General features: G+C 46.2%; 1 pseudogene; it reads right to left on the bottom strand.

Annotated features, from left to right (window-relative positions):
- Positions 1–6,603: 6,603 nt before the first annotated feature.
- Positions 6,604–10,523, bottom strand: LOC119343696 (annotated as a pseudogene).
- Between the last annotated feature and the right edge of the window lie 1,765 nt (positions 10,524–12,288).

Raw genomic sequence — 12,288 nt, 5'->3', positions numbered from 1 at the left:
GCTGTCGAGGACGATGAGGCCGCCCTCCTTGCGCTCGCGGCGCCGGGCCTGGAGCTCCGCGTACTGCCGGTGCTGGCGACGGACCTGCTTCCGGACGTAGTCCTCCTTCGCCCACTTGAGGGCGGACTCGTCGTCGGAGTCCGCCATCTCGACGTGCTCCGGCTTCACCGGGAGCAGCCCCGGCTCCGGCTTGGGTTGGACCAGGCGGAAGGAACCACGCGGGGAAGGCTGGGCACCCTCGTTCATGACGAGGGCATCGCTGCGGGTGCGGCGCCCGAGAGGCGTCTCCTCCGGCTCGGGCTTGACGGGGCGGAGCACGGCCGGTGAGCCGGAGCCCGACGACGAGGACGACCCCGACTCCATTCGCCGCGGCCTCCAGGAGCTCCCACGGCGAGAGAAGGACGGACGCGGCGGGTACTCGAGGCGCGGCATGTTGCCGGTCTCGATATGGTCGAGGACAGCCTCGAGTGTGTGGCCTGGCACGCCCCACCACTCGCGCCACCCGTCGGAGTTGAGGCAGCCGCCCGGGATCACGCCGTTGGTGGAGGCGATCTGCTCCTCGCGGCAGCGTTGGAAGTACGTGGCCCAGAGGTGGTAGTTGTCGGCGGCGTAGCGCGGTTCGTCCTGCTGCTCCTCCGCTATGGACAAGCAGATGTGGGCGATCTCGGCCCGCCGCGCCGCTCCTTCGGGCACCGGTGGCACCGGGACGCCACCGGCGCTCAGCCTCCACGTCCCCGGCACCCGCATGTGCTGGGGTGCCGGGTACTCGGTCTCGTAGAACAGGCGCGCCTCCGCCTCTTGGAGATGGCGGCGGCCGAAGCCGTTCGCCGCCGCGCCATCGCCTGGGTAGCTCTTGGCCATCTTTCTCGTCGTCGGGAAGAGGGGAGTGTTGCTATCTACGTCGGGGAGGGGGAAAATGAGAGCTGTGGCGTCCACTGGCAGGGAGGTCGCCTTTTATAGCCGTAGCTGGGCGGCGACGGGCTGCATGCCGGGCGACGCGTGGCTGGACGCGCGTCGGGGCGCGTTTACTGCGCCGCCCGTGAGGCATCAATGGAGGCTGACCGGCGCGGCAGCGCGCCAATCTTCGCATTGATTCCCGCGGGAACCGAGGCGGTGAGGGCGACGAAGCGGCGTCTCGCTGACTCGGCGGGCCCATCCGCTTTCGCGCCAAAAAAGCTTGCCCGGCGCCCCCGGGCGCCCCTAGCGTGCCGGGTTCGGTCTGGGTGCGTCGGCGCCAGTTTCGACTCAAACCGGCGAAAAACGAGCTCTCGGAGACACAACTGGACCAATTTTTGAGCGCCGGCGTGAAAAATTCACCTGAAAAGGACCTGTTGAGGACGCCGCTGGAGATGTTCTTATGCCCCAGTGCATTCCATTGTACAATTGGGGAAGACAAATCACCAGTAACAACAAATTTTACAAAGTATGGAACCTGGCCAAGCCAAATCTTACACAAAACTAGTTCCTAGTTTAACACCATACGCATGTATAATGTTTGCGACTCCATTAGAAGTCCGGGGATAAGATGCCAAACATACATCCATAAACACCACATGCAGTTGTATGTTAATATCTTTGAAAATAGCCCCTAATGCTGAAAGATTCTTGTGTTATTCAGTTGCACAGAATCTATTTCTATCATCACTCCGTCATCACTTAGTCACAACCTAGCTCAGTGGTTGTCTTTATGGCATAAAGTATTGCAAAAGCTTCCAAGTGAAGTTCACACGAGACACGCTTCAAATTACCTGCAAGAGCAGCCATTGCACACCACACACATCTTTGATAATGAAGCCCCACCCTCTAGTATTTCTATTGAAGTTGCTACGGCGGGCAAAAGCCGGCCTAAACCATTTTCATTTTCATAAACCAGAACAAGATACAACACAACGACTACAAGATGTAGCACCTGACACCCACAAGAAGGAACAAGGAAACAAAGAGAACCAAAATGAACTCTGCCTAGCGGTACAAGCCTTGAACCTGGCACCAAACAAAACTGGAACAAACCAAGAAGAGAACGGAGGAGTCTTGTTGGATCAATCGAATGAATACCAGACGTCGAGACAATGGAGAGGAAAAAGTCCACGACCCGCCCAACGATTCCTCTTCAACTTGAAGACCTAGGAGAGTCGCAACGTCGTCAAAGGGCATCCCATCACCAAGGTGACATCGCGAGAACGGAAAACTAATGCCACCGAAGGGCAATGTTCCACCGAAATTAATGAGCACTGCACCTCCTCTTGGTGCCACATCGACCACCCTCACCGAATGACCAAACTTGGGCACTATGCAAAGCAACGAGAACCTATAACATATTCGAATCACGACGTCGAACATCGAGACCTTACCGCCACCATGAACATTCCTGAGAGGAAGCCCACCATATCTAGAGAGGGAACCAAAACTTAGCCTGTCCTAAATCAGCGAAGCACTTCCACCACCACCACCTACAGAACACATGCCCCCACCGGCCACCCACGAAACCAACCTCCCTCTTCAACCAGCCGCATTGTGATAGCCCTCCACAAGAACTCCACAAATGACGGCACGAAGGAGAAAGTAATGGAAACCAACACCATCATCCGATACGGCAACCACTACTAGGAAAAGGGCTATAGATGATATGGACATTAATGGCGCACCGTGTATGTGGTGCGCCATTGCTATATAGCAGTGGCGTACCAGATACAGGTGCGCCATTAGTAATATATATATTACTAATGGCGCACCTGGTGTGTGGTGCGCCATTAGTAGTTTTCAAAAAAAAAATGTTAGTAATGGCGCACCATGAGATAGTGCGCCATTACTAGTTGACATAGTAATCGCACCACACCCAACGTGCGCCATTAGTAGTTTTGAAAAAAAAATGTTAGTAATGGCGCACCAGTGGACAGTGCGTCATTATTAATTTTAACTAGTAATGGCGCACGCCATTACTAACAAATTTTTTTTATTTTTTTTCAAAACTACTAATGGCGCACCACACATCAGGTGCGCCATTATTAACCCTGGTGCTAAATGCATCCCTCCAGACCGCCTTTTCAGTTTAAAAAAATAAAAAAATGCTGGAAATACCAAAAAAATAAAAGAAAATAAGTTTCCCATGTGATATGTGATCTAGTTGTCGGAAAAATTTACAAATATGAATTTCGACTTTATTTGCAAAATCTCTCTGGAATTTAGTAAAATGAGCATAACTTTTGCATACGAACTCTGATTAAAAAGCTTTTTATATGAAAAATCATCTGCTCGAAAAGTTACATACGTATTGAACCGGGGGAACCCCGTTCAACATATTCAAAAACCTAACAGAACGAAATATATGGAGCTTTTAAGATCTAGAGGGCGGAAAAATGAAAAAATTCAAACTTACTAGTGGCGCACCATTTGCTAGGTGCGCCACTAGTAACAGAAAAAAATTGGTTTCAAAAAAATTGGATTTTTTTTTCAAAATATGATACGTAATATGACCGAGAAGTTTGAAATATTTTTTCAAAATTTGTTCACACTTATGAACATGAACAAAGTCCTAGACATTAACAAGGTTTAATAGGATTGATATGATATATATATCAACAAGTGCATGTGAAGTGAGCTGGTGCTGGGGTTGGATAGAACTGCGAAGTTAAGCGTGTTCGGGCTGGAGTAGTGTGAGGATGAGTGACCTTTCGGGAAGTTTGACCAAAGAGTGCCATTTGACTTGAGATTAAGCATATTGACCCGAGATTAAGCCATAGTGACTCGAGATTAAGAAAAAAACGAAAAAAAAATAAAAAAAATTATGGAAAAAAATTGAATTTTTTTTGTTAATAATGGTGCACTTCTATGTGGTGCGCAATTACTAAGCTAGATAGTAATGGCGCACCGTGGGATATACTAATGGCGCACTGCATGGTGCGCCATTAGTATATATATACCAGATACTAATGGCGCACCTGTGGAGCGTCATTAGTAAAATATTCTAATGGCGTGATGCTAGTAGTGCGCCATTAGTAGTCAAAACAGGTGCGCCACTAGCAGCCCTTTTCCTAGTAGTGAACGCCCTATCTAAGGTTTTTACCCGGAGTCTCAAGACATGAGTTGCGTGGTTGCAATAGGCTCCTCGATGGCACCCCCAAGGAGGGAATCAACGTCCACAAAACAAGTCGCCGCCGACATCGACAACATCTCTACCAGATTTTCACCCAGATCTATGCAACCCACCCCACCAGCTCCCAATTCAACCGGCGCCACCAAGAGAATGCCAGAGCAGTCCAGTTCACACAGTCGCAGAAAGTCTGGGAGGATAACACCAAACCATGTCGCACGCGCTGCATGGGAACACACGCATCTTGCAGAACTCGTTGAGGCAAGAGCGCCACCCACCGCCACCTACCTCCACCACCAGAGCCGTACGCGAGCACATTCTTGCCGCCACTTCAGCTACCCGCCAGGGCCAGATCCAGCCCACTCGGACCCCAGGACGATGCCCTGTTGATGCCTCTTTCCACTCCACTAGCTCGCGCTCTCAATCGTAGGGAAACCACGCAGACTACGACCACTGCCTACCTTCGCGAGATCCATTGTGTAAAAATGGGAAAATCATACAAAACATGTGGCACCTTTAGTTCTACATACAAACAACTTCATTGCACTATTTGTATCAAGAAAATTTGCTAATATTATCCCAACTTGCCTGTCGTGGCTGCAGTTATTATGAAATTGCCCTACCATCGATGCCCATTTGCCTGCTATTGGTAGTTAGTTGCCTACTGTTGCTACTTAGTTTGCTAAGTTTGCATATTATTTACCTACAATATTATGAAGTTTCTTATCATTATTTTTCTAAGTTGCTTACAAAACACTATGAACTTGCCTATCGGTGGTGCTCAGTTGCCTGCCCTTTACAATTTCATTTGCCTATAATACATTAAAAGTTGCCCATCAGTGTTGCTAAGTTGTCTATCTATGAAGTAAGTTGCTTACCATACCAGAAAAGTATTGGATGCAACTTTGAATGATGTTAGGCTATTCACTCATGGCAGGAAACTTAGGGTAGTATCTATTAGGGATTTGTACAAATAGGGTGTGGTCTAACATAGGGGCAATGTACTACGTGTGGGAAATTTAGTTGGAAATGCATAAATAAGCATGTATTTAATTTGCATTTGCATTTTTTATGTTTTACCTTTTGAACCGAGCGTTGAAATCAAATTTCGTGTTCATTCCTAAGTTCCTTGGGATGATCTCTTCAAAACTAGACTCCATATGAGTATGTTTGACTAAAATTTTCATGAACAAATTGGACGGCCACATAGGCAACTTTAATGCTGTAGAGAGACAACTTATTATTAGTTTGCCTAATATGATTGTCTATCAGCGGGGAGTCCTTATAAGTTGGGTTACCATAACTACAAAGTTGAGTAGCTTTAGTTCTAAGTTGCTAACATATCTAGCGAGTATAGAAATTAGTTTTCCGAGGTAGACAAATTAGGAATTATGATATGCAAATTTCACACTACACTGGGAAACTTTCATAGTATGGTAGGCAACTAAACTATTACAACTTAGTTTCCAATGTATGTAACTTATCAATCATGGTAAACCAACTTATAAACTACTACAAGCAACACATCTGCATCTTACCTGTGATGCCTACTATGCCTAGTGTACTACTCCTTCAAAGTTAGTACAAAGTCGAGTCACTTATTTTGAAACGGAGGGAGTACTATTTATACCACTACGAACTTACTTACCACAGATGCTCAGTTGCCTACTCTACTATGAAAATTGCCTATCATAATTTCTAATTTGCGTACTACATAAAAACCTATTGCAGTACAAATTAGGATATTATTACAATACTATTGGTTCATAGTAAGCAACTGAGGACAATGTTAGCCAATTGGAGAGTCATAGTGCGATTACTTGACAGTCAAAGTAGTCAACTTAGGAGGGCCTCGGGCTAATTGACGGTTATGGTAAGAGAACAAATAGGAAGTCTGCACATGTAGCACTAAAAGTTTGTCGAAACCTACCCTCACGGGATCTGTTTTGAAGAACTCCTCGCGAGAAACCTAGCTACGAAAATGGATTACAATTTCGACGTTCCCTTCAAAAGTTATAGCTTTTCAAAGTTTTACAAAATGAAATTTAATGCATATAAGAGACCTTGATTTACACAGTATGTGAACGTGTTGCATTAAATGTACTTGCTTTGCATCCCCTTTTGCCAACGGGTGGGGTCAAATTACCATGCATTTTTTCCGCATCACGCGATTGACGACTACAGTGCGTGTCCTCGGCTTTGACAAAAAGTGCAACGACACTTTTAAGTATTTGGGTAAACTAAACATAGCACAACACAACACAGTTCAACAACAAAAAACAAAATAAACATGCTTGATGTGCTCTATATGCGTAAGCCTGCACACAAGTTCCTAGGCTTAACATTGCCAAATTTACTCAACATAGAAATAGCAATTTCTCGCACAACTTAAGTACCAAATCCTTTATTATGTACGTAAAATATGTTAATGATTCAAAATTAAGTAAACACGATGGAAACTCGAAAGTCATTTGTGGATTTTAGGAGCAACAACTAGAAGCTAATACTGAAATTTATTTGATGAATTCAATGACCCACGCATTGCCGTAGATGTGAGTGGTCTTGACACTGGTGAACCCTGCACCCCTTGCAAGCTCCTCGAACTCCCTCTGTTGCCTCTCCTTGCCACCTGGGGTGTGCATGAGCATGATCATGTCACCTAAGAACATCAGCTGCCCCCTGGATGTTGAGTCTGGTTTCAACGGCAAGATGCCTTCCATGACGATGACCTTGCCGTGAGCAGGGAGTGCGTCAAAGCAGTTCCTTAGTAGATTCGTGCAATGCTTGTCAGTCCAGTCATGAAAGATCCACTTTAGGAGGATGGCATCGCCGGAGGGCACCTTCTCGAACATGTCACCCCCGACATGCTCCACACCAGGGAAGGACGGCGCATCAGAGATAACGTGGGGCAAGTCAAAGTTGACCCCCCTTGATGTGCGGGTACTTGGAGGTGATGGTGTGGATGGTTGCACCCACACCACCGGCGACATCAACAAGGGTGCCCACACTGTCAAAGCCCATGTAGAACTCAAGGAGCTTCTTGGTGATGATGGTTGAATGGTTCTTCATGGCCTCGTTGAACATGCTGTTAACGTGCATGTTCGTGCTGTTGTACTCGAACAACGTCATCCCGTATGCTCTTTGGAACGGGAGGCCACCATCAAGGACTGCGTCCTTCAAATGGTACCTGCAAATTAGTTACGAGCTTCTAGTTTAGTTTACTGATAGTGGAGTAATGGTGGCATGCAGTTGTTCAACTTCCAACTTTACAAGCAAATTCATCAAGAAAAACATTTTTTTCAGTACTTCTAGTTAGTACTTGGACATTGGTCGAAGTTTCAAGTTTTGCATCGACTAATTGGCAGTTGGTGGATAAATCTATAATTGAATAGATACTGTTGGCGCAGGATCACAAGCCAGACTAAACTATCAGAACTAAAGTCGGAAGTCATAACTGCCTGAGAAGGTATATATAACATGTTGATTTAAGAAACTATCTATTATTATATTATGAGAAAAGTATACTTTTCGTCCCTTAACTCTTGATGAAGTCTAGATTTGGTCCCTCAACTCCGAAACCGGACAACTTGCACCCCCAACTAACAAAATCGGACAAGGTTTGTCCCTGGTCTCGATTTTGACCGGTTATTGGCGAAGTCTAGATTTGGTCCCTCAACTTTAAAACTGGACAACTTGCGCCCTTAACTACTGAAACCGGCCAAGATTCATCCTTGGTCACGGTTTTGACCGGTTTTGGTGCTGTCCCAACCCGGTTTTGACCGTGCCGACTCAAATTCGCATACCTTTTCCAAGTCCGTTTAATGTTTTCAAATTCGGGTATTTTTTTCAAATACGTGAACTTTTTAAAAATTTGTGTACTTTTCCAAATCTGCGTACTTTTTCCAAGTTCACGTACTTTTTTTTAAATCCACGTACTTCTTTAAAGTTCCTGTGGTTTTTTTAAAATTCATGTAATTTTTAAAAATTGGCATACTTATTCCTATTCACGTATATTTTTTTGGGTTTGAAAATTTTATGTGAAATTGAAAACATATGCGGATTTGAATATCTTTTACGTGAATTAGAAAAAAAATGTGTGGATTTGAAAATTTATGTCAACTTGAAACAAGTATGTGAATTTCAAACAAAGTTCATGGATTGGAAAGAAGTACGTGGATTTAAAAAAAAGTACGCAGATTTGGAAAAGTACGCAGATTTGTTCCTTTCCAATCCATGAACTTTGTTTGAAATTCACATACTTGTTTCAAGTTGACATAGATTTTCAAATCCACACATTTTTTTCTAATTCGCGTAAAAGATATTCAAATCCGCATATGTTTTCAATTTCACATAAAATTTTCAAACCCAAAAAAATATACGTGAATAGGAATAAGTATGCCAATTTTTAAAAATTACATGAATTTTGAAAAAACCACAGGAACTTTAAAGAAGTACGTGGATTTAAAAAAAAGTACGTGAACTTGGAAAAAGTACGCAGATTTGGAAAAGTACATAAATTTTTAAAAAGTTCACGTATTTGAAAAAAATACCCGAATTTGAAAACATTAAACGGACTTGGAAAAGGTATGCGAATTTGAGTCGACACGGTCAAAACCGGGTTGGGACAGCACCAAAACCGGTCAAAACCGTGACCAGGGATGAATCTTGGCCGGTTTCAGTAGTTAAGGGCGCAAGTTGTCCGGTTTTAAAGTTGAGGGACCAAATCTAGACTCCGCCAAAAATTAATGGAGGAGTGTATTATTTTATAGCTAAAGAATACAGGTCTATTTCTAAATTCATAGTAGGTAAAACTATTTTCTGGAAACAACAAGTTAACATAGACGCATATATTACAAACACCACCACACGCGCAAAACTAGATATAACTTTCTAATGACTGGAATCTTGGAGCTTCACGGTTGATGGGATATAACTCCTATTAGGTAGATAAATATACAAACTCTATATTCACATGATATTTCAAAGGAAAAAGGAAAACGAACACAAAAAATAGCAATTTGATTTTCATGTACTTCATGAACAAAGTACGTAGCAAAATTTCACAAGAGATATTATATAAAACAATGCTGTTTGATCATAAATACACTCCTCCATGCAAATAAGCGAGGATCGCTCACTTACCGGTAATTAACTGTTATATATCAAAATGCGTGAACGTAAAATAGGCAAGCGAATCCGCACATGCATGCATATTCATAAAGAGAAGATACAACGTTGGGATTAATTAAGAAGATGTTTTACAAAAAAAAGTAAGGAACAAATCATGTCAAGTACATAATAATTTTAGAAAAAAAAATTCAAGTGCACAATAAAACATTCTCTTTGTGCCAAGAAAACATAAGACAATGCAAAATAATGGAGAGATAATTAGAAAAGGAGAGTGGTTTTTCAGATCTCGAGTGCCCCTACATCCTCTACGAACAGTAAATTAGAAAAAAAAATGAAACTTTGCAACATCAAATATGATCAAACTTTGTAGGTGCTTGCAAGTTTTCAAGCCAAAAAAACATCCGAGGAGATATACGCAAGAAAAAGATTTCAATGCTTGATGTTTTGAGCACTTTTAGCACTGAAATCTGAAATTCATGATATTGGAGGAGCTCTACATGATATTTCATTTTAAAAACTTGCAAGAACATACAAAGTTGGCCATATTTGATGACGCATACATGTGTGTGTGTGTGTGTCAGAAATTCGGAATAAACCCCGTCCTCTGCATCATTGTGATGCATACGTCCATCTTGTATATATATATGTATATATACTAATGTGTCAAAGCTAATTAATATGTGTTTTTCTGAGAGAACAACATTGTATGGAATAGAAACACCATATATTGACATCAACTGAAGTCAAGTATGAGACTTCACTGTTGAGTTTAATAGTTAGTAAAATATTCCATAATTAGTAGAAATATAGATACCCAAAGGTGAGGAAGAGTGGAAGAGAAAAACAGTCCAAAAGAACAATAGTCTTGAGAAAATAACGATCAAACTCACCAGCCCTCCATATTGACCTTGTCCTGGATCATCAGGACTAGCGCGGCAATGGAGACACCGTCCTCGTTGGGGGTGAGCCACTTGCACACTGGTGCGGAGCCGTACCGGCGGGCGAAGAGGCCGTCCTCACCTTCGTCGACCTCACACAACACTACGTTGTACGACGCCAGCAGCCGCAGTATGCGGTCCACCATGGCCGGCGCGTCCGGATTGGCCGCCTTGGATGGCAGCCGCGCAATCACCTCCGAAGGCGACAACATCTCCCCGCCTGCGCTCACCAGGACCTCGAGCATGCCCAGCTCGATGGCGCCCTTGAGCGTCATCGGTAGGATAGATGCAGCGGCAAGTTGCATCGCGTACATGCACGCCTCCTCGTCGCCAGCAGCTGGGCCAGCGACCATTTCCGAGCCCATTATATGTAGCTAACTGAGCTTCGCCCGCTACTGCTGCTGATGTTGCTTCTGGTGGTTGGTGGTTTTCTTAGCTAGTTTAGGAGTATGCTAAGGGTACATATAGGAATAGGAGCAATGCTGGTTGCTCAAGTAGGACAAGTGAATTATCTGTTATCAACAGTTCACCCAAATTGGATCCAGAACAACAGCCTGCCTGACAAATTATGTATTACAGTACGTAGTTGTTGGAGATGGCGAGAGCAATATAGTACTTCTTTAGAAAGGCTTTTTGGTAATGGCTTTTGCGAGTGTTTGTTAAGTAAATATGTAGTCACCGGCTGCAAATAGTTGAACCAGTGATTATGACGCGATGTAAAACTAATCAAATATTTTTACTCAGCAGTTCATCAAATTTCGACACGTGACTATGTTATAGACGTACTCTCTCCGTCCCTAAGGGCATCTCCAGCCGCGCCCCAGGAAGGCCTCCCCAGGCGATTTTTTCGTGCCGGCGCCAATAAAATGGCCCAGTCGCGCCCCCAGGAGCCCGATTTTCGCCGGCCTGGGCCGAAAACAGCGCCGGCGGAGCCAGGCCGAACCCGGCGTGCTGGGGGCGCCCGGAGGAGCCGGGGCAAACTGTTTTGGCGCGAAACAGCCGTGGGCCCGCCGCGTCAGCGACACGGTGCCTCGTCTTCCTCCAACGGCCTCGGTTCCTGCGGGGAATCAATGCCAAGGCTGCCGCCGGTCAGCCTTGCCATTGATTCCTCACGGGCGGCGCGTCACGGGACGGCGCGCCGACGCCTCCCCTCCCTCACACGCGTACACACGGGTGCGGCGCGGCTATATAGCCGGTGGCCTGCACTCGCCTGTGCCCACACCAGCCCCGCCCCTCGCCGCCGCCCAGCTCCTCCCTCTCCCTACCTCTCCCGAGCGCCGTCGCCCAACCCCTCCCTCTATCTCTCTACCTCTCCCGAGTCCGTCGCCATGGCGGAACGCTACCCCGGAGACGAGGCGGCGGCCAACGGCTTCGGCCGCCGTTCGCTCCGCGAATAGGAGTCCTGACTTCTGTTCTAGGCGAACATCCCGGCGCCGCCGGACATGCGCGTCGGGCCGACGGGGTGGAGGCTCAGCGCCGGGGGAGTGCCCATTCCTCCGTTGCCCGACGCCGTGGCGAAGCCGCAGTACTTCGCCGAGGAAGTCGAGGTCGTGCGCGCCTCCCTCATCGACGCCCAACTCTCCCTCCCCCAGTACGCCGCCAACAACCACGCGGCTTGGGCGGCGTATTTCGAGCGCCGCCAGCAGCAGCGCTTGGCGTCCATCAACAGCGCGCCGGTGGTTGGCGGCCGACAGAACAGCGAGGGGTGATGGGGTCATGTACCTAGGGTAGGGTCATGGACCTGATCTAAGTACCTTACCCAAGGACATCCTTAGAAGAGGTCGCCTTCCAGTCGACCAACGAAGGACTCACTCGACTGACTTGAAGGACTCGACCACGAAGACTCACTCGACCACCAAGAGGTCAAGAGGCACTCTGCACTGCAACGGCCTGTAATTAAGTAGGCTTTATGATAGTAAAGACACTTTATGTGGGGCGTTACCAGTAACGCCCCAGACTTAACTCACCTTAAACACTCTCCTACGTGGGCTGGCTGGGGTCCTGGCGCACTCTATATAAGCCACCCCCCTCCACAGGTAGAGGGGTTCGACACCTTGTAACTCATATACTCATAATCCACTCGACCGCCTCCGGGCTCCGAGACGTAGGGCTATTACTTCTTCCGAGAAG

Source organism: Triticum dicoccoides, chromosome 1A (genome assembly GCF_002162155.2).
Source record: "Triticum dicoccoides isolate Atlit2015 ecotype Zavitan chromosome 1A, WEW_v2.0, whole genome shotgun sequence".
NCBI classification, from domain to species: domain Eukaryota; kingdom Viridiplantae; phylum Streptophyta; class Magnoliopsida; order Poales; family Poaceae; genus Triticum; species Triticum dicoccoides.
This window is presented reverse-complemented; position numbering and strand designations above follow the sequence as displayed.